The sequence below is a fragment of the Gracilinanus agilis genome, chromosome 6 (assembly GCF_016433145.1).
Source record: "Gracilinanus agilis isolate LMUSP501 chromosome 6, AgileGrace, whole genome shotgun sequence".
Taxonomy (NCBI): Eukaryota; Metazoa; Chordata; class Mammalia; order Didelphimorphia; family Didelphidae; genus Gracilinanus; species Gracilinanus agilis.
This window is the reverse complement of record NC_058135.1, coordinates 41,505,271-41,529,124: the sequence shown is the minus strand read 5'-3', so window position 1 is coordinate 41,529,124 and position 23,854 is coordinate 41,505,271. Positions and strand designations below refer to the sequence as shown.

The 23,854-nt window shown below is 36.8% G+C and overlaps 1 protein-coding gene across 2 annotated transcripts in view; it reads left to right on the top strand.

The window, feature by feature from the left end:
- The window catches only part of GPAT3 (glycerol-3-phosphate acyltransferase 3), an 81,565-nt gene that overhangs the window by 11,467 nt on the left and 46,244 nt on the right, over positions 1 to 23,854 (top strand). The window lies entirely within an intron of this gene.

Here is a 23,854-nt window from a genome sequence, read left to right as displayed (position 1 = left end):
TTTTGTTCATTGTATATATGAAGATGATAGTAGGGGAGATATGTGGTAACTTACTTCTGTTGTCCCCTTTGGTTCATCTTAGTGAGATAGCTAGGAAGCAGACATTAGAGCTATGACTGGATGTCATCAGTGACTAAACTCATGGAGCTAACCAGTCCCAATTACTCTCTAGTTTATTTGTATACTTTGGAATGCTATGAATTTAATGTTTCTTCTCAAGGAAAGAATTTTTAGAGCTTGTTAAAAAGAAAACAGTAGTGGGGGGCAGCTGGGTAGCTCAGTGGATTGAGAGTCAGGCCTAGAGACGGGAGGTCCTAGGTTCAAATCTGGCCTCAGACACTTCCCAGCTGTGTTGACCCTGGGCAAGTCACTTGACCCCCATTGCCTACCCTTACCACTCTTCTGCCTTGGAGCCAATACACAGTAAGGGTTTAAAAAAAAAAAAGAAAAGAAAAAAAAAGAAAACCGTAGTTATAGGGGTTTAGGACCATTTGGGGATGGACATACATAGATGGAAAGTAGTAGTAACTGGATTTAGCATTTTGATCTTTAAAAGATGTAATTCTCAGGTACTTTTCAGGGACTATGATGAAATAATTTTTTAAAAACAATTGTGACTTACATAAAATGCTATGAGGGTCAAACATAGTTTACTGAAAGAAAACTGGTCAGCCTGCCTTAGTTAGATCCCTTTCCTTTTCCACTCTGTCCTTCAATTAACTTCCAAGTTAGGCCTCCTAATTAATTCAGGAAACATTGACTTAATGCTCTCTGTATATTTACTTCTTTATGTATGAATTGTTTTTCCTCTGTAGAGTAAAAGCTCCTTGAAGACAGGAACTATTTCCTTTTTTATTTGCTTTTGCAATATCTAGACTGGTGCCTGGTACATGAGCTTAATTATTGTTTGTTGAATGAATGAATGGCATTCATTTGGGTGCTGGAGATGCAGAGGTGAATAAAAATATGACTCTTATCATTCTGCTACTTCAGGCTTTTAGGATAAAAATGGATATGTGATACAATGTTACTTCATTTTACCTTTTTTTTTTTTTTTTAACCCTTGTACTTCGGTGTATTGTCTTATAGATGGAAGATTGGTAAGGGTGGGCAATGGGGGGTCAAGTGACTTGCCCAGGGTCACACAGCTGGGAAGTGGCTGAGGCCGGGTTTGAACCTAGGACCTCCTGTCTCTAGGCCTGACTCTCACTCCACTGAGCTACCCAGCTGCCCCCATTTTACCTTTTAAAAAGGATTTTATTTTATTTTTAAATAATAAATTTTTATTTTTTTCTAGATTACATGTCCATAGAATTTTCAAAATATTCACTTTCTGACATTTTGCATTCATGTTCTCTTTCCCTCCCACTCCTCCCTCTTCCTGAAGAAGGCAGGCAATATAAGTTTTACATATATATAACACACATATTATATATATACACACATATATATATATATTGTCATACAATACAGATTTCTATGTTTGTCATGTTATGAAAGAAGGCATTGCCCACCCTAGAGAAAGTTCATGGAGGAAGTAAAGTGAAGAATGGCATCTGTTTCTTCTATGGCAATGGACATCTGTTTTTTGTCATGAGTCTCTTGGAGTTGTCTTGGATCCTTGCCTTGTTGACAATAGTTGTGACTCACTGCCAATCATCATAGATTACTGCTGTGACTATGTACAACATTCCCCTGGTTCTTCTCACTTTACTTTGTATCCCTTTGTATAAGTCTTTCTAAGGTTTTTTGTGATCATCTTGTTTGTTGTTTTTTATAGCACATGGTATATTTCTAATGGTATTCCATTAGGAGCATATGCCACAACTTGTCCAGTCATTCCCCAACTGATGGATAATCCTTCATTTTCCAGTTCTTTGCCAACACAAAAAGAGTTGCTCAAATATTTTTGTATAAGTAACTTCTTTGGGGGCAGCTGGGTAGCTCAGTGGATTGAGAGCCAGGCCTAGAGATGGGAGATCCTAGGTTCAAATCTGGCCTCAGACACTTCCCAGCTGTGTGACCCTGGGCAAGTCACTTAATCCCCATTGCCTACCCTTACCACTCTTCTGCTTTGGAGCCAATACACAGTATTGACTCCAAGACGGAAGGTTAAGGGTTTAAAAAAAAAAAAAGTAACTTCTTTTCCCCTATCTTTAATTTCTTTGGGATAAAAACCTAGAAATCTTGCTGGGTCAAAGGATAAGAACAGTTTGACAGCCCTTTGGACATGGTTCCAGATTGCTCTCTAGGGAATGATTGTATCAGTTCACAGTTTTAACAACAACAAGGTGTTAGTGCCTTGATTTTCCTGCATCCCCTCCAACATTTGTCATTTTCCTTTTCTGACATATTAACCAATCTGATGATGAGGGGTGGTATCAGAGTTGTTTTAATTTGCATTTCTCTAATCAATAATGATTTGGAATATTTTTTATATGACTATAGATAGTTTTCTTTATTTGAGAACTGCCTGTTCATATTCTTTGACCATTTGTCAGTTGGGAAATGCTTCATATTCTCATCTTACTTTTTTGATTGCATTCCAGATTGCTCCCCTTTATGAATAATGGTCTGCATGTTTCTTTTGCTGCACACTTAATAACCTTTCTCTTTTTCCTCTCCACTTATATCCATTTCTTAAAAGTGCTTCTGCATTTCTGTCTATTGGGAATACTTTTCTTTCAAGGTCCAGCTCAAATTCTACTTCCTCTATGAAAATTGCTCTGATCACATCACCTAAAAGGATTCTTTCCAGCCTCAGCATTTCCCAGGATACTTTGTTTGAATATCTACCTTTCCCCTTACCACATCCTCCATTAGCTTATTTATTGGTGTATATCCTATTTCCATTGAAGGGTATTACTTAAGTTTAGGGATTTTGGTGTTTTTCATTTTTCCAACCCTAGTAGCTTAGTACAGTGTCACATTTTCTTTCTCTCTCTCCAGTGTCTTATACATTGTAGGTGCTTAATACATGTTTTATAAATTGAATATACCTTCAGTACTCCAGGCTGAAGTGGATTATACAAACTTGATGTTTAAAAATCTGAGCATAGCTAAATTTAAATGTTGTAGGTACCTGAGATCACTTGCCCAGAATGCCTGAATGTTTGCCACCAATGCCTACCTGGATAGACTATTTTATGTTCTAATCAGTTCATATATGCCCTTTCTCTTAATATATATTTCATTAAGCTTCTTTTTATTATTTCAATAGAAAATGAATGTTTTATTGTTTTTGATCATATTGATTTCCAAACCTGGTATTTTTGAGATCCTGTGTTGTCATCTATCATGTAAGACTGATAAGAGCCAGCTTTCCTGAGTCTTATTCACTAGAAAGTTCCTAGTTTTATGAATATGGAGTCTTCAGAAAAAATTTTTTTTGATGCTTTTGTTTTCTCCACTGTTTTCTCCTCTAAACTATTAACTCTAAGGAATCAAATGTTTCAAATGTACACAACCTCGTATTGGCATAGAAGTACTAGGCTTAATGTTTCCAGAGTTATTTTGCTCTAAAATTTCCGTGATATCTCTTAGCCCTTGATATAATTCCATACTCTTAATTGTCTTCTCTTAATTTTGCTCAGGGCTTTTATAGATTCCTCTAACATATTCAAGCTCCAAAGTTCTGAACAAATTAGTTTGGGGAAAATAACAACAAATTTTAAAACACAGAAGGATGCCATGAATCTTAACTTTAAACCAGTTGCTTTTTAGTAAGGTGGATGAGGAAGAACCATAACTTGCCTGGTTTTTGCTGAATAGTAATCAGATTGAACATGTTTATAATTAACACTTTGCATAATTAGTTAATAGAACTAAACAGGTGAAATTTATATTATCCCTATTTTGTTGGCAAAGTGTTGAAGCAAAAAGATTTGCTATAGTTTTATTGAGTGGGTTTTTTTTTATATGAAACTGGTAGAGAAATGTCATATACCTCCTGAACCTCATTAATAATCATCTGTCCTTTGGCCTGTGCAGTTGATTTGATAATCAGCCAACTGCTATTCTCATTCTCCATGTTGTAGTAACAGGCAGTTCAATGTGTGTACCCTGTATTGTAAGGGGGGAAAAGGGGTTTTGATTGGGTAAATATGAAAAGGTTTGGTTGCCAGGGAATTGAATAATTATCAATTCCCAACATGATTTTAGTAATTTATTTACAAAATATAGGAGAGAGTGGAAGTAGAGAGATGAGTAGAAGGTAGAAGAGATTTTGTATTCAAGTCTGGGCTTTACTCTGGCAGGGCTCCAGAGGTCTAGCCAGAGCCTAAAAGTTAATTAACAAGGGGTTTAGCCACAAAGGCTTCTCCTGATAAGGGACCCTCCAGGAGGATAGTGCCTCCTGGGAGATTAAAGGAGTCAACCTTCTTCACCCACCACGTGTAGTTCTAAGAGAAAGATTTAAGAACAGTCTCACCAAGGTCTCAGGGTCCCAGGTCCAGCGCTCCTCCAGGTCCCAGCAATGAACAAGAAGAGTGCCCTGAACTCCCTGAGGTCTCTTTTTAAAGGGACCTCTTTTGTGTCACTTCCTGTGCCTTCCTCTTAGTTTGCATGTCCAATCACAACAGATGCTTTTCTTAGGACTGCCCACAAAGTAGTCAGTAAATTCTGATTTGTCACTCGTAGGTTACAGACCACCCAACTTGTGAGTTAAATGGAGATATAATAACCTTTGGTTATTAAATCTAAAGATGGGCAGAGTAGATTTAATCTCATTATCACAGTACCAAACTCAGGAGTAATTGTGTCACAATCTTAGTCTGGTTGGGGATGATGAAATAATTACACTTAGCACACATACTTGACTAGTATAATCTTCTGGCATTCAGAGCAGTGTTACTGAGACACTGCCATCAATCAATGATTTGGACATGTCATGGCTTCTGCTATGGGCACAGTCAGGCCAAAGGCTCCAGAGTTTTGTTGTATTACTTCTGAGTTTGAATGCTGATGGTTTTTACAGTGTGTTGAGGAAGAGGGATGAAGTAAAATAGTGGGATCATAATGGCCACACCCCTTATATAACAGATGACAAAAACTAGACCTGGAGAGGTTAGAATTATTCTGACTTTTGGATGATGGATTATATGTATGCCACTACTAATTCTTGAAGGAATTTTTTCTTGATTTCTAAAAACAGGGTAATTGTGGATCCTTGGTGATTATTTCTGCCTGTAATAATAATTCAGGTTTTTAATTTTTAAAGCTTGCAAAATGTTTCCTGACCAGCATCTTATATAGTAGGTGCAGTGCTAGTATTCTGATTTTTAGAGGTGAGGAAAATTGAGACTGAGGACTTAAGTAAGTTGTCCTTACATAATCTTTCAGCTTGTCAGTGTCAAAATCAGAATTTAATTCCAAGTCTCCAAATTCTCAGTTTAGTGTGCCTTTACTCTCTTTCTATTGTTTCTGTTGGACTAAAACCCTACTAACATTTTTGTTGTTTCCTCTATGTTTTACTAAAGTTTTCATAGACTGAACTTTCAGGTTTTGTTATCATTGAGATGATGACATTTCCCTTATTCATTGTTAGCTTCCCCCACCTATGATATTCATTAAAAAGCTACTGTTTACTGAGATATTAGGTAAAAGTTTACAGGTTATTAGGTAATGAAGAGAGAATTGGCAAGATAGTTAGTGTACATGATCTTTGGGCTTTAAGGGCTTATGCTTATTCAGAATAGAGAGATATACATTTGGAGGGAGCTGTGTGTTGCAATCAATAAAGACTTCAGAAGAGATAACTGTTGGGGGTAGGGCAGAGAATATTCAATTTTTCATTCTCCACTTTCTTTCCTACCATGAAATGTGTGAGCACCACTTCTATGGAGGGCTTAAATCCTGAAGCAAAGGATCATTTTTCCTTTTTGGTTAGGAATAGACCAGAACTTGTTCCTGGAGCCACTTTTTTCCTGTCTTCCCATAGTTCCCTCTTTCTAACTTTCTCCCCAAATTGAATGTAAGGGGCCAGAAAAAAGTAGGGGAAAAAGTTTGCTTTTCCCCTCTATTTCTTCATTGCTTTTCCAAATCAGTAAGGTCAAAGTTCTAAGGCATTTGAATGCCAGACCTTTTGGGGGAGAAGTAGATTGCTTAATCTTTCCCTCTTACTCTACTTTTGATGTCCTTTTCCCTTTTGCCATTTTACTGACCATTGTAAGAATGGGGTTTGTGCACCATACATGTATTGGTTATGTCAGAATTGTCTGAAAATCCTTGAACTCTGTATAAAGGGTAAGAAAAAAATTAATTAATTGAAAAACAGAATGGAAAGAGGCAATTGGAGTTGGGAGTCTGAAAGCCTGGGTAAAGTCCTGCCTTTCTTAGCTCTGGAACTTTGCATGTGAATTGCTGGGTATGCTGAGCTTCACTTTTTCTTTCTCTTTGTTTATTTGTCTGTTTGTTTCTCTCTCTCTGTCTCTCTGTCTCTGTCTCTGTCTCTGTCTCTGTCTCTCTCTCTCTCTCTCTCTCTCTCTCTCTCTCTCTCTCTCTCTCTCTCTTCCTTCCTTCTCCATGAACTGTCTTCAATGTCTCTTTCCAAGCTTATCTCCCAGAACTCTCCTTTATGCACCTTATGTTCCAGCCAAATTCACTGTTCCTGGAATAGCTTTAAATGATCCAATTTCTGTCCATCCTCTAGGGTCCAGCTCAAATGCCACTTCTCCCTTCATGAACTCTTCCCTGATTCTCCCCAGTGAAAAGTTGCCTACATTGGTGTGTGCTTTTGTTGCACTTCAGAGAATTTGAAAACATCAGAATTTAAAACTGGAAGGGATCTTAGACCTGAGGAAACTGAAGCCTGGAATAGTTAAGTGATTGTGGATTTAAATGCTAGTTCTCTCTAAATTAAGTTCTTTGTGAATGCAATGAAAAATAGCCTAGAATAGTCTATAAAGACTAATCTTTAGAGACTAAAATAATGATCAATTATGTTATTTTAATAATAATAATGTGCGGTTTTAACTTTACAAAGTATTTTTCATACATTATCTCATTTGATCCTCAACTATAGCCTTGTTTGTTAGCCACAATAGGTATTATTTATCCTTGTTTTACAGATGGAGAGACTGTGGCTCAAAGGGGAGGAAGTGACTTGCTTGCAAAGACAGTTAAGTTTAGGCAGGATATGAACTTAGTTTCTTTTCTGACTCCAAATACAGAACTCTGTTCTCTGGACTTCTTTCCCTCAGGAAGTAATCGAATCTGAGACTTTTCCACAACCAGAGATTATCGTATCCATTATCTGATAGAAACAGCCAGTACAGTCACTCCAACTATTCTGATTACCCAATGGGAAGAATTAACCTTTCCTTAAAGGGAGAAAAGTACATTGTCTACAAATATATTTCCCTAAGTTTGAATCTTCTGTGGAAATGCAGATGGATGTACAATGACTGTTGCAATTAGCCAGGTGTATGGGAAGGGAAAATCTTCCATTTCTTCACCTGAAAGTTTTGGTTTTCTGGGAGTTTGGTACATTATAACATACAATTCTAGTAATAATAATAATAATAATAATAACTAGCATTTGTTTAGTGGTATGAGGTTTTCAAAGCACTTTTACATTAAATAATATCTAATTTTATTCTCACAAAATCTTAGGTGCTAATATTATCCTTATTTTGCCAATGAGAAAACAGAGGTAGACAGCTATTACATGGCTTGCCCAGAGTCAACAGTCATTAAGTCCCTCAAAATATATTTGAATCTGAGTCTCCATGACTCCAGATTCAGCACTCTCTCTATTCTGCTGCCTCAATCTGAAGGGTTATTACTTATAGTCTCTCCTTACTCTGGCAAACAAAAATTAAGAGTTTTTTTCCTTCAAGTTATATAGACAATTAGATAAGGAAAATAGTTGCACTACTTGACTAATTGCCTGCTGTTTTCTCTGATAAAGAAAGTGATCATTGGATTAGAAAGAAAGAAAAAAATGGCTAATGTTGTAACTTGAACTAAGTAGGGAAATGGGAATTGTCCCTAGATGGCTTTAATGGCACCAGGCCTAGATAAACTACATTCTAAGGGTAAAATGAAGACTAGTGAAGGAAACAAGGCATATAGGACTTTTGGGAGCAAATAACCTGATTTTTGAAAGGGAAAAGAATGAAGTTTACAGATTATATAGGTTAATGAGGTTGACTTAAATTTCAAAATGTAGAATGCACTAAAAGGCTGTTGAGGGGGCAGCTGGGTGGCTCAGTGGATTGAGAGCCAGGCCTAGAGACGGGAGGTCCTAGGTTCAAATCTGGCCTCAGATATACTTCCCAGTTGTGTGATCCTGGGCAAGTCACTTGACCCCCATTGCCTACCCTTACCACTCTTCTGCCTTGGAGTCAATACTATGTATTGACTCCAAGACAGAAGGTAAGGGTTTTAAAAAAAAAAAAAAGGCTCTTCAGGTAATATTTGGAAAATAAAGGGCTAGCATATCTTCATTAAGGACTGACCATACAAGACCTCATTTTCTTTCATGACAAGGTTACTTAGGAGGGTTGCCTTTTAATCCATCCTGAGCTATATATGACTTTTATTGGAAATAAAAATAATTGTTTCTTTTCAGGTTACATTCTCCTATGGTGAGACTACAGTGTGAAGCCATGATCATTTAAAAAATATAGATGATACATTTTTTTAACTTGTATTAAAAAAAACAAAATCCTTACCTTCTGTCTTAGAATTGATACTAGATATCCAGTAAGGTCTGGGCAATGAGGGTTAAGTGATTTGCCCAGGGTTACACAATTAGGAAGTGCCTGAAGCCACATTTGAACCCAGATCGTTTTGACTCTTGGCCTGGCTCTCTATCCACAGAGCTACCTAGTTGCCCCTATTTGCTTGCTTTTTTTTTTTTTTATTGGCATTATAATTTGCCCTCACCTTTAGAATCAGTGGAAAAAGGCAGCTCAAGGGAGGTACAGCCAGCTAAGAAGACATAAAATATGGCTATTTTAATCCCATGCTGCTTATAAAAGAAATGAAAACTTATTCTAATTTGACTTTGTGATAACATCTGCCAACTTTGAAGATGGTGTTGAGGAGGTGAAGGTTAGACCTGAGGAGAAAGTCCAAGTAGCATAGTTTCTTTTTTTTTTTCTTCCTTTTGACCTTATCTGTGTAAACTATTTCAGTTTCAGTTATCAGATTATGCAATGTTACCCAACAATACATGGGCAATAGTAGTAGTAGTAGCAGCAGCAGCAGCAGCAGCAGCAGCAGCAGCAGCAGCAGCAGCAGCAGCAGCAGCAGCAGAATTGTTTTCAAAACAAAACCCAGGTCTTCCATAATATCTGACAGCATTTTGCCTCTTTTCCTGATTCCAATCTGGTTGTAGGGTTTAGCAGCCTTAAACAAGTTCTTGACGTATTTTAATAGAAAATATGAGGTAGGAAATCAGACACAGAAGGTTCAAGGTGGGGCCCTTTCATGGATTTAGGATGAAAGAGGTATGAAAAGGGAAGCATATAACTTCCCTTTGGCTGGCAGTGGGAATAGGAGAGACTATTTCCCCTCTTCTAGAGTTTAACCTTGAACCGGGAGAAACTATGCACTGTGGATATTCCAGATGTGGCCTTTTATCACATACAGGCACTTTTTTGAAGGCTCTCCCAAGTTCAAAATGCACTTTAGGTCAGCTTCTTCAAGCCCATAGTTCAAGATTGCCTCCACTGATGCTCCTTTTACCAGACCAGGTAAAAGATTTGTTATCATTTACTTTGCTATTTTTGTTAATGAAATGTTAAGTAAATTTCCTTTCATACACATGGATTACCTCACCACTGGGAAAGGGAACATACCTGACCCAGGAGTATATGTAGCCAGGACAACTCCTTAGGCAAGGTTCCCCCCCAGTGCATTGTCATTCTGTAACCAGCTACTCCCAGAGAGATACTGATGTTGTTGGATGCCATGGGGGGTGTATTGTTACTGACTTCTTTGCTACAGGAAGGGTCTTTAGGTTGCCCTGGACCATTCCAGCTCTTTTTTGTGAGTTGAGAAATACTGGCTATCTTCAGCAAATTCTCATAAAAACACTCGTTTGGTAGATTTTAAAAATTTTTTGCTTCAGTTTTAGCTGCTACTCATTAATTCTGGGTTTCTATTTGACTTCAGGAGAGGAAACTCTTTGTCAGCACCTGTTGTTCCACTTGTGGATCATTTAAGTCATGACATGTGACCTCTTGTTCTGCATTTCCACCATGAACAAAATTGCTCTCCTCCATGTACAAATTTGCTGGTATTTGAATTGGTTTTTTTCTCTCAGCCTGTTGTTTGTCCTCCGATGGCTTTCTCCTGGCTTCTAAAGTATTAAACATTTTTCTCTTATGGGGAAGAATTGGATTCCTCACTTGTAAAGAATATATGAGCAATTTGTACATAAGGAGAAACAAAGGTAAAGAATTGAAGGGAGAGTTTTCTAGAGCTTATCCTAGGGTTTAAAAAATCTGGATTTGCTTCCCACCAAGATTTAGGGCAAATAGTATGTTGTTCTGTATGTATACAGAAAGCAATGAAAATAACCCTATTGTACTTTGCCTTCTCACCTTTCAGATTCTTAGAATATGATGGGCTTGTGATAGTGATGAAATCCAACTCCGAAGTAGAACAGCATTCTTGGTATTCTCAGAGATAGCATACAAATACAGAAGGAAGCAGGGGCAAGTGCTTATGTAAAGACTTTTTTGTTTATTTGTTTGTTTGTTTAGTTTGGCTTTATTTTCCATGTTAAAAAAAATTGTAATTCTTTAGCAGCACAATGCAGCAAAGGCAGGGAAGGTGAAGACAATTGCATCACTTATTATTGCAAAATAGGAACCTGTGGCTAAGAGAAGTTTTGGGGGGAAAAGCAGAAGAAAAGCTACAATCTTCATTGATTTTAGAGAACAGTTCATCTCTAATGAGTTATGTGGGTAGCATTTAGATCTTTCCCTCTCTCTGAAGTGTTTCTCCTATAGGAGTGGTAAGCTAGTCTTTTAAAAGTTAAGTCACAGAAGAGAAATATGATAACCACTGGGATGCCTGTAAAGAATTTATTTGGAGTCTTTTTTTTCCCTTTAAACCCATACCTTCTGTTTTAGAATCAATACTGGGTATTGGTTCTAAGGAAGTAGAGCAGTAAGGGCTAGGCAATGGGGGTTAAATGACTTGCCCAGGGTCATACAGCTAGGACATTTCTGAGATTAAATTTGAACCCAGGACATCCCATCTTTGAGCCTGGCTCTAAATCCACTGAGCTACTTAGCTGCCCCTTGGAGTGTTTTTTTTTTGTTTGTTTTTAAGAATATGGTTCAGGGGGCTGGTAGGTGGCTCAGTAGCTTGAGATCCAGGCCTACAGATGGGAGGTCTTAGGTTCAAATCTGGCCTCAGATATTTCCAGCTATTTGACCCTGGCAGCAAGTTACTTAACTCCAATTGCCTATCCCTTATCACTTTCTGCCTTGGAACTGATCCTTATGTTAAAAAAATAAATAAAAAATATGTTCCATATCACAATTAGTAAAAGATAACTAAAATAGGCCTTAGATTTTACCTCATACTCTTCATGTAGGGAAAGATGAATTAAAAAAGGAACAGTCAATATTGAAGGGGCTGTGGGAAGACTCACACTTATAAACTATTAGCAAAACTGTGAATTTGTCTAACAATTTGCTCAACACCCTTTGGCCCAACACTCTAAGTAATATGCCCCCAAGAAAGTCACAGACAGAAACAAAGGTCAAATAAATTCAATACTATATTTATCGCAATGCTATTAATGATTTCAAAGAAATGGCTACTGATGCTGTAATGTTTTGAAAAAAAAGAGATCTGTTAATATAATGGACTAGTGTAATTAAGAAATGTGCAATATGAAGAATTGAGACAATGGAGGATTCATATGAATGGAAAGAATAAAATAAACAAAAGCAAAATAAGAATATAATATACATAGTCATTACAACAATACATATGAAAAAATGACTAAAAGGAAGCCAAAAATCTTAGTAGCTGAAAAACTAGTGGGGAGACTAGATAATAATATAATAATTATACCTATATATTATTATGTTACATAATAATATAAAAAAGATAATAAGCTAATAAAAAACTAGAAATCAAATGATAATAAAACAGGTGTTTTACTTTTTATGGCAGAGCCAGGCTGGGGCTCATCACTAAGGACAAAATGTTTTATAATCAGATGCAGTCATTCTATCAAGGTTTTTTCCCTTTTCCTTTTCTTTTCTAGACATGATTATGATTTAAAGATAAAAGGTATCTACTCTTTGTTTTTTATATCATGGTCATTTCTGGAAATTCTCTACTCTTCCTCACATTCAAACCTCCTTCATAACAAAGAAAAATAATTAAATAAAAGTCTTCATTAAAGAGATGATGAATAATATTGTCTAGAACATTTTGCCTGAGTAGCCCACCACCTCTTCTGCCTAGAGCAGGTGTCGGCAACCTTTTTGGCCCTGAGAGCCATAAACGCCACATTTTTTAAAATGTAATTTCGTGAGAGCTGTACAGTGCTCACAGTGCGCACTCCTGTAACAGCGCCTGAAAAAAATGGACTTTATGGCTCCTGAAGAAAGAGCCATATGTTGCCGACCCCTGGCCTAGAAGAAGGGGAGATATGTTGTTATTCTGTTCTTTGGGACTTAATGACTTTTCAGTTACTTTAACTTTGGCTTCCATTTAGCTATCTTTTAATTTATGCAGTTGTCATTTTGTATATGATTCTTTTGGTTCTACTTAATTCTGAATAAATCCATAGAAATCTTACCATCTTGCTCTGAATTCTTCATATTAATCATTTCTATCCATACCATTATATACCAATAATTCATGTACTGCAACTTTTTTTAAAAGTTATTTTCCAATTGATAGGCACTGATTCCAGGTAGCTAGGTGATGAACTGGATAGAGTGGCAAACCTGGTGTCAGGAAATCCTGAATTCAAATCCACCTGAGACATTAGCTGTACGACTCTGGGCAAGTCACTTAACCGTGTGTACCTCAGTTTTCTCATCTATAAAATGAGATGGAGAAAGAAATGGCAAACCAAACCATCTTTGCCAAGAAAACCCCAAATGGGGTCGCAAAGAGTTGGACATGACTGAAACAACTGAACAATAACAACACTTTGATTCTAATTCTTTGTTACTAGGAATGATTTGGTATATATGTCTTTAACACCTTTGGAATTTTTGCCTCCTGTTAGGACTTATGGGTCAGTTGTCTTGGACGGTTTAACCACTTGACTTGCATAATTACAGACTGATATCCAGAACAGATGGACCAAAACAGCACCAGCATCAGAAAGTATACTAATCTTCCTACTGTATTAAGGGGATAAAACAAGTGGATGGGGTTTGTGGGTCCCTAAGTCAGTAGGTAGGAAAGGAGGGTGCAATAGTGGAGGTAGTAAATTGAGGTGGTAGGAGAGATGTAAGGGAATGGCTGAGTTTAGGGAAATATAAGATGATGAAGTATAATGAGCAGCAAGGGGAGATGGTGAGGTAGTTGGGCAGGCAGCTGCAACAGGGAGACACAGACTGGGTACACAGGCTTGAGACAGAGTACACTGAAGGGAAACAGGCTGAACTCTTCCAGGTAGGAAGGGCACTTCTACAGACAAAGGTTAGGGCCAGTCAGAAATGGTTTGAAACTAACTAGAGGGCTTTCTAGTCAGTTTCTCAGGTTCACAAAGAAAGAATCCCAAGGCTCTTCCCTGTCTGTGAAATAAATGGGCTTCTCAGAGGAAGTATAGAGATCACCGCTTCCTCCAAGATGGATGCCTCCAACTCCCCTCAGGACCCAGAGAGAAACTATTCCTTTCTTTCCTTATCCCTCTTTTATCATTCAACCAATGTTAGCAAAAGGTTTGATTAAATGACTACAGGGTTTATTGAGTTTTCAGGGTTGATTATAAAGGACCAAGGGATACAAGGTTTCTCTAACAACTGCCTAGGGAGAAGCTTCAGGTTGGGGAGGGATGCAGGAATGTGAGATTGAGAAAGGGCCTGCCCTCACTCAGCCTGGGAGGTTTTGTTGCCTTTAAGGTTAGGGAAGTTACACACAATGAATCCGGAGATAATTTGTATCAAGGCTAAGCCCTACTTGACTATGGGGAAAACCTAAGTCTTCAAAGTTTGATTGCTACAACCCAAATCCACCCTTCTCCCAAAACCCACAGGAAATCAGGAAGGGAAATGGTGATTGGAATAGGGAAGGTCAGGGAGATCCAGAGGAATTAGCTAAGCTACAAAATCTCAAGAGAAAAGGCACAGAATCAAGGAATCAAGGCCAGGTTTCAGCTGCAAGACAGAGCTCAGTTGACCCTTCTGCTCTGACCGAGCCTCCATGACCAACTGCCTCTAGTCAGGGTTCTAAACCCTTCTTAACTGCCAGAAATTCTGTAGTTAGCCTTTTGCAGGATTGTTTGCACTTTTGCACTACACTACTGCCCTTCCAACATTCATTGATCTTGGGTTGAATTTTTTAATGTTTAGTTTCTAAATTTTCTCTTCCAAAACAAAAGAGCAAGCTTTGACAACCTACTAAAAAAACCCCAACAAAAAACTTACTTCCTGAGCAAATGAGACAATTATTCATTGTTCATGTTTGGCCTATTGAAAAAGCAAATTCTATGAGGCAAGATTTAAATACACGATTGGACTAAACAAATAGCCTATTACTAAGTTCTAATAAAGATCAAGTCTGCTGATAATAACTCTTTCATTCTTAGCACTTCTTTGGTTTTTTTTTTTAATCTCTTAATTTTAAAGATCAACATAATATGGACATGCCTGAACATTGCAAAGCAGCTAGTAGCCACAAAGTGCCTGACTCAAAATTGCAATGTAAAGAAAGGGTCTTAGAATTAAGAAAAGGATAGGTCAAGGAGGCAATTAGGATAGGATTAAAGGGGACCTCTGTGGATACTGTTAATATATTGGCACATATAGACAGGTGGAAATTGATGCACAATGAAACTTTGTGGGTTGTTCAACTAAGCTAAAACTGATAGATAGTTGGAGCTGATAGAAGTGGTAAGCTTGAGTATAATAATATTCATTCTAAAGAACCTAAAGAATTAATTTGAACTCTCTCTGACTGACTGGAATAATCCCTCTAAAGCTCTAGATAAGTGTTAGGGTAAATAAGGGCAATCTTGGAATGAGAATGTTAGCAGTAATGGAAAGTAGAAGTGTACCCCATCACTTGATATTTTCTCTCATTCTCTCCTCCTCTCTCCCTAGCTCTCCCCACTTTCTTCCCTACTTCCTCTCCCATCACCCCTTCTCTCTTTTCTTCCCTCCTGTCTCCCTTCCCTTCCCCTCCTCCCTCTTTTTTTTTTCTCCCTCCCTCCTTCCCCTCTTTGGCCCTTTGGAATTCTGCCATTATCAACCAGGTGGAAAGCAGCTGTGGCACCAGAGGAGGCTTATTTTCCAAAGCCTGCCCCCCAAACATATTTTCCACATGTGAACTTTGTTATAAATAACTGTTAAGTTCCAAAGTACTGTATTTCAACAATGTTATGGGCTAAACAAGTTTCAATGGAAAAAATGCAAACTGAGTTTTTAACCCTCCCTTAAATTCTAAAAGTTTGGATGTTGCCGCTTCTGATCTAATGCACAATCTGAATGAATGTACTGGAGCTATAGCATTAACCCGATTTGAAATTCTTTACCTATTCCTAATATTTTTTCTTCTTTTACCTCAGTTGAATTTTTTAAAAATATGATTTTCAACTTTGCCTTTGTTCTTAGAGCCCCTAAGTTTAGTATTAACTCAATAGTAACTATGTACAAGAGACTGATTGCTTTTCTGCTGCCTGGCCTGGATGATCATTGTTCTGATTCCATTTTCAATTAATCAACCATTCAATACAGAATTGTTTAATATCAGGGCAAAGTTCAGATGTTTATAATTTCATTTCTTTGTGATTCCTTGGGCAATAAAAAAGGGGAAAAACTCTACCATCCCCCACTAATTTTTTAGGGACATATTTTTGCTGATTAAGTACATTGGTTTGTGAATTTTAGGTTAAAAAAATCCTATTTTACAACCAGTATTTCTATAATTATAGATGCATCCTTTATCCTGATCATTTATTTACAAAGTATTTGAGCATTAACATTGAAGTAACTAGTGTCTAAGAAAATCAGTATCAGAAATGGATTTAGGCAAATTAAATATTTTTATATTATTATATTATATCATTGTTCTGGGAATTAAGTTTCATGCTTATTTCATATCAAATGACATGGGAAAAGCATTAACTTTAAAAACTCAACTCACTAGGAATCTCATTTGCATTTCTAGTCTTTCTCAGTATAAATATATTAAGAACTATGAAAGTTGTCCCTGTCTAAAGTTAGGGAAAATATATCTTGATAGTGCTGGGAGTGAGGCAAAGTATTTTCCTTGAACCTTGGGTAGGTAAGACTAAACTCCACTTTCATCTTCCTTTTTTTATTTAATAAGCAAAGTTAGCTTGCATTTCTATTATCAGTCCTTATAGGTGGATTATCTTTATTAAATTCTCTCCCACTATCTTTGCATTCTCTTCATGGAATTTGGAATAACCAGCATTCCTCCTTTATATTTGTGAACTTACTCTATGGCATTTTGACCAAGTGATTAATCTGCTTTGTGAATTTTATAAAGAATAATATCATTGAACTCTAATTACTACTTATCTTCTTACATGGAGCTTACATAAGGTTAGTAATGTTAGTCAGTAAACATTTATCAAGTGCCTAGTATTTGCCAGGCACTGTGTGCAAAATGTTGTATCAAAAGACAATAATCCCTTTTCTCAAGGAGCTTATAGTCAAATAAGGGAGATAACATGCAAACAATTATGGACAAGCCATGTATTTGGATAAATTGAAAATAATCAAGAAAGGGGGGGATATAAGGGGACTCAGAAATAAGCTAAGGGCAGCTAGCTAAGTGGTGCAGTGGATAGAGCACCAGGCCTAGAATAGGAAATCAGAGTTCAAATCTAGCCTCAGATACTTACTAGTGATGTGACCATGGGCAAGTCACTTAACCTTGTAGGTCTCAGTTTTCTTATGTGTAAAATGAGCTGGAGAAGGAAATGGCAAACCACTCTAGTATCTTTGCCAAGAAAACCTCAAATGGGGTCATGATGAGTTGGATATAACTGAATAACGAATAAGCTTCCTTTGAAGGTGGGATTTTAGCCAACATTTGAAGGAAATCCGGAGGCAGAGATGAGGAGAGAGGGCATTCTATGGGTAGGATACAGACATTGAAAATGTTTATTTAGGAGATAGAGCATCTTGCTTGAGGAACAGTCAGGAGGCCAGTGCTGCTGGATCACAGAGATTTTGAAGGGGGAAAGTGTAAAGTATAAAAATATTAAGTTAAGAAGGGCTTTAAAAGTCGAAGATTTTATATTTGAATCCAGAGGTGATAAATTGCCTTTGGAGCAGAGGGGATGTTGTGGTCAGATCTATGCTTTAGGAATGACAACTGAGGAAAGGATGGCTGGAAGTTAGCAGTGAGATGTGTCAGAGAGACCAACCAGCAGGCTATTTCAGTAGACCAGATGTGAGGTACTGAGCGCTTGTACCAGGGTGGTGGCAGTAACAGAGGAGAGGAGGGAACATATGAGAGAGATATTATGAAGGTAAATGTAACAGACTTTGGCAATAGATTGAATTGGGGAACGAGGGAGTAAGGAGTTGAGAGTGACACCTAGGCTATAAGCCTTACTGACTGGGAGGATAATGGTATTCTCAACACCAGTAGGGAAGTTTAGAATGGGAGAAGGCTTAGGGTGAAAGATAATAAGCTCAATTTTGGACATGTTGAGTTTTAAGTGTTTATAGGACATCTAGTTCAAGGGGTCAAGATGTTGGTCTGGAGGATAGAAGATTAGAGCTGGATAAATTGGTCTGAGAATTAGTAGTACGGAGATTACAATTGAATCCATCAGAGCTCATGAGATCACCAAGTGAAACAGTAGAGAGGGAAAAAAGAAAGTTCAGAATCTGGGAAGAACAAGTCAAATAGGCAAAAGGAGAACCAGGAAAGAAAAGTCTAATGAAAACCTAGAGAGAAGAGTTTCAAGGAGAGGGTAGTGAGTGTATAATGAGTTAATGAAGGACGTAAAAGAATTATATTGAAGCAGTTAGGACCCAGTTGATATTATGTTACATAAATGTGTAGTGGATTCAGTCAGCATGGGTTTCATGATTTTTTCCAATTTCCTTCAGTGGCACATGTGTAGGGCCAAAGGCAGAGGATGGTGAGAGTGATCCTTGGCTAAGAGTTCTGTACCCCAAAGGAATAAAAAAGGGGGCCACACAACTATGCATACCCTTTCACCCAGCAATATCATTACTAGGTCTGTACCCCAATGAAATAAAAGGAAAAGGAAAATATGTACAAAAACATTTATAGCAGCCCATTTTGTGGTGGCAAAGAATTGGAAATCAAGGCAGTGCTCATCAATTGAATGCTCAGCAAGGAACAAGTTGTGGCATATGATTGTGTTGGAATACTTCTGTGTTGTAAGAAATAATGAAGGAGGTGGTTTCAGAGAAACCTGGAAAGTTATGTATGAATTGATATGAAGTGAAGGGAGCAGAACCAGGAAAAATAACAAGATTTTGAAGAAAAATATCTTGGAAGATTTGAGGAACTCTGATAAACAATGACTAAACTCAGTTCCAGAGGATTTATAGTAAAACATGATGCCCTCTTCAGGATAGAGCATATGATAGTCTCAGAAGGCAGATTGAGGATCTTTTTTATTTATTTATTTTTTACGCAGCCAATGTGGAAATTTGGATGTGTCTAGGTGGTTTAGTGGATAAAGAAATGGGCCTGGAGTTAGGAAGACAAGTTCAAATCTGATCTCAACCACTAGCTGTGTGACCCTGGGCAAGCCACTTAACCTCTGTTTGCCTTAGTCCACTGGAGAAGGAAATGGCAAACCACACCAGAATCTGCCAAGAAAACTCCTGGGTAGTCAAGAAGAGTTTGATGTGACTGAACAACAGTCTGGAAGTTTGCTTTGTTCATGTTCTTAATGGGTTTTGTTTTTCTTATTTTCTAAGTTGGGGAGTTGGAGGGACAGAATTTAAAGGTAAAGAGTGTTATGAGGAAGATTACTCTCCCTCACACCCTTCTGGACCCACATTTAATATTCAGGTCTACTTCCCTGGTTATTCCATTCCATGTGGAATTCTCCAGCCCTTCCTGTTAAGTCTCCTAAATGATAACTTAAGTAATCTTCCTCATAACAAGAGGAAATAAAAATGTATTAAAAAAAAGAAATGAAAAAAGAAATGCCATTAGGTGACCTTGTATTACTTTAGTACTTAGATCTGTGATCTCAATGCAGGTATTTTTTCCCGTAGTGATTTAGATCATAGCCTTTTTGTCCTGAATGATTTTTGTCCATGTTCTTCTATAAATCCTCTGCAGGGGATCTTTCAGTGTGCCAGGGGCCTTCCTTTAGTGTGTGTATATATACATCTATACATATGTATATATGTAAATATAATATATAAAATGTAAATGCCAATGGAACATAAGGAGTGACTCTAAGATATCCCTAGCTCTTGCCAAATGATCAGCCCACCTTTCTAGCCATGCATTTCTGATGACATCTTATGCTACTTTCCTTGTGTAATTCTTTGTAATGTGTTAATATAGATAGCCCATTGATGTCAAACTCATACAGAAATGTGGGACACTAAACCATATATAAGAATCCCTATAGGCTACATAATGACTTAAAAAATCATACCTGTTTATACATTTTTTAAAATTATTGTATCAATACATTAAAATTAGATAGGATCTACTTTTTATTCTGGTTTGGTCCACACTCAGGAGTGTTGTGGGCCACATATGGCATCCACATGCCAGTGGTATTTTTGACAACTCTTTTGTAGCCTATTCCTGTATCACGTGTACCATACCATTGCTCTTTGAGTGACTGAGGACTTGATTTATTTGGGGACTCTGGTATTTCAAGACTTTCAACTATACAGTATCATTAAAAGCATATTAATGCTTAGAAGATAGACCTTTGTTTTGGCTAGGAACCTACAGTGGGTAAAAAAAAAGACTGTTTTGTTGAACTCTGTAGATATATTTGGAGAGATTAAAAAAATTGTCAGTATTAGGGAGAGTAGTGTAGTGAAAGGATTATTATTATTTTATTTAAAATATTTTCTTAATTACTTGTAATAACAATTTTTAACAACCTCCAAAATTATGAGATTCAAATTGTCTCCCACCCTCCCTTTTTTCTCTTCCCTCCACCATCTCAGAGATAGGAAGCAATTTGATCTGGATTATACATATATTTTCATGTGAAACATACTTCTATGTTGGTCATTGTTGTAAGAGAATACTCATATAAAACCAAAACCCCCAAATAAAAACACAAACTAAAGTGAAAAATAGTATGATTTGATCTGTGTTCTGCCTCCAACAGTTCTTTCTCTGGGGGTGGATAGCATTCTTTGTCATAAGTCCTTCAGTCATAAGTCATAAGTCCTGGCTCATTTTATTGCTGAGACTAGCTAAGTCTTTGAGATCATCATTCAGTATTGCTGTTACTGTGTACTGTATTCTCCCAAATCTGCTTATTTGGTTCTGCATCAGTTCATGTAGATCTTTCTAATTTTTTCTGAAACCATCCAGGTTATCATTTCTTATAACACGATAGTATTCAGTCACCAACATGTACCACAATTCATTTAGCCATTCCCTAATTGATGGATATCCCCTCAGTTTCCAATTCTTTGCCACCACAAAAAGAGCTGCTATAAATATTTTTGTACAAGTAGGTTTCCTTGCCTTTTTTATGATCTTTTTGGCATGTAGACCCAGTAGTGGTATTATAGGATCCAAGGGTATGTACAGTTTTATAGCCCTTTGGGCATAGTGGAAAGATTAAAGAATGCTTGTTGCTTGGAAAAAAAGATTTTTATTCAAAACAAAAAACTGCAGTTTATCAGAGGTAGTCTAGGCCACTCTCTTCCTGCAAGGATAAGTCTGCATGTGGCAGTCTAGAGCTGAGCTGGTCCACTAGGCTTACTAGTCATTGCTTCTGTTGTGTTTGTTACTTAAGCAATCACTTTTTAAAAAATTCTGGACTTTATGTCTGGCTGATACATTTAAGAAACATGAACTTCTCTTCTTCCTCATTTGATGATGCTGAAATCCAAGGTCTAGCTCATTGAATGAAGGGCTTTAATTTTTTGTTTAATCTTTGAGGCTTCTAATTGCTCATTGACTCTTTCCCCTACCCAGCACTTCTCCCTTGGAACCTCAGAATATATAGAGTCGTATCTAAATGTCTACATACATTGGCTAAATCATTTTAAGTTCCCATGAAAGCTTTCAAGCAAGCAATTGATAGATATAGGAATGCAATGCAACTATAGCAAAAATAGAAGCAATTCAAAATAAAAGGAATAAATTAATCAATCAATGAAAAGCATCTGTAAGCACTTACAAAATGTCAAGCACTATAGATAGAAAAGGGAAACAGCTCCTGCCGTCATAGCAGCATTCAAAATCTCAAAGACTTAGTTCTTTAACCTTAACAAACTAAGCTTTCAAAACAGCTAGATAGCACATTGGATAGAGTGCCAGGCCTGGAGTTGGGAGGACTTGGGTTCAAAATTGGCCTCAAACACTTCCTATCTGTGTGACCCTAGGCAAGTCACTTAACCCTGTTAGCAGAGCCCTTACTACTCTTCTGCCTTGGAATGGATACTTAGTATATAGAGTCTAAGACAGAAGGTAAGGAGTTAAAAAAAAGAAGCAGTTAAACTTCTGGCTATGTCATCTACAATATAAAGTTCTTTTACATTTTAGTTTTTTTGTGTGTGTGTTATAAACTTAACAAAATAAAAATGTAAATATTTCCATATGCAAAGAACAGAAATGAGAGTTTAATGTGAATAACAACTCCTATTATGTAGATTTTATAAAAAGAGGGTATGAAATTTGAGACCCTAGAAACAGCATTTTCTTACCTGCCCCTTTCTGAATTTCCTTCTGCACTCTTTTGTATTTTTAAATGTTTCATTGCTTCCCTTTCCCCTCCATTTCTTCCACATCTCCCAATAAATTCTCTTCCCAACAAAAGTTCTCTTTAGTAACAAATATGCATAATCTATACACTGATTTTTTTCTGAGATTTTGTTCTGTACTTCTAGTCCATCACCTCTATATCAAGAGACGGAAAATTTGCTTAATTTTGTATTTGTATAATTTGTATTATGCATTTAAATTTGTATTTGTATAATTTTTGGCATTTGTGAACAGTTCAGAGTCTTTCGCCTTTATATGACTGTAGACAATGTCTAAATTGTTCTCTTAGTTTGTTCATTTTGTTCAGCATCACTTCATTCCAGAAGTACTGGGTTTCTCTGAATCTCTCCCTTTTATTATTTCTTGCAATACAACACAATAGTGTCCCATTATATTCATAGATCACAATTTGTTTAGAATTCACATTTAAATCCATTTGGTCTTGGGTCATTTCCAATCCATGCTTCCTGCACTTTATCCTTTATATTCCTTCTTACTGGAACTTTGCCCTCCTCCACAGGCTTTGAGACAAATGGACTTTCATCTTATTTTGCTTGAAACCAGGCCCCTTATACACCAGACTACTTTTGTTCCCACTGCCCATCATCTTAAATGTCCTCTAACCAGAACTTTGGATTCCATTTCTTTCTTTTTCTAAAATTTTAATTAATTTATTATATTAAAATATCCAGATAGCTCCATCCCTTTTTCCTCTCCCTATACTAGAGAAGACATAATTTAACAAAAAGATATATATGCATATGTAAAACTATTTTTGTTCCTCATATAATGGGTCTTTTCATGCTTTTCCATCAACTTGCTTGTCATTTCTTATGGTGTAGTAGTATTACATCACAATCTCATGCCACAACTTCTTTAGCCATTCCCCAATTGATGGGTATCCTTTCAATTTCTAGTTCTTTGCCACCATAAGAGAGCTGCTAGAGACATTTTAGGACATATAGCTTTTTCCCCTTTTAATCTGATCATTTTAGGAATGAAACTTAATAGTGGTATTAATAAGTCAAAAGGTATACACAATTTTATAACTATTTAGGTATAATTCCAGATTGATCAGTTCATAGTTCCACCAACAGGGTATGTGCCTCTGTTTTTCCATATCCCCTCCAACATTTGTTATTTTGCCCTTTTATCATTTTAGCCAATTTGATAGGTATGAGATGATAACTCAGAGTTGTTTTGATGTGCATTTCTCTAATCAATAATGATTAGAGTATTTTTTCCATATAGTTAATATATAACTTTGATTTTTTTCAAATCAAAAACTGCTTGTTACTGTCTTTTGACCATTTGTCAATTGGAGAATGGCTCATATTCTTATATATTTGATAGCATTTTCTATTAATTTTAGATATGCGACCTCTATCCAAGAAACTGTCTATAAATTGTTTCCCCAACTTATAGCTTTCCTTCTAATCTTGGCTACCTTAGTTTTATTTGTCAAAAAAATTTTCAATTTAATATATTCAGAATTATCCATTTTGCATTTCACAATGGTTTCTATCTCATGTATTTCATAAATTCTTTTCCCATTCATAAATCTGATAGGTAATATATTCCCTGTTATTCTAATTTGCTTATGATATCTTCCTTCATGCCTAGGTCATGTATCCATTTTGTTCTTATCTTGGTAAATGTTGTAAGATACTGATCTATATTTAGTTTCTGCTGGACTGCTTTCCAGTTTTCCCGACAATTTTTACCCAATGATGAATTCTTAATACCAAAACTTGGATCT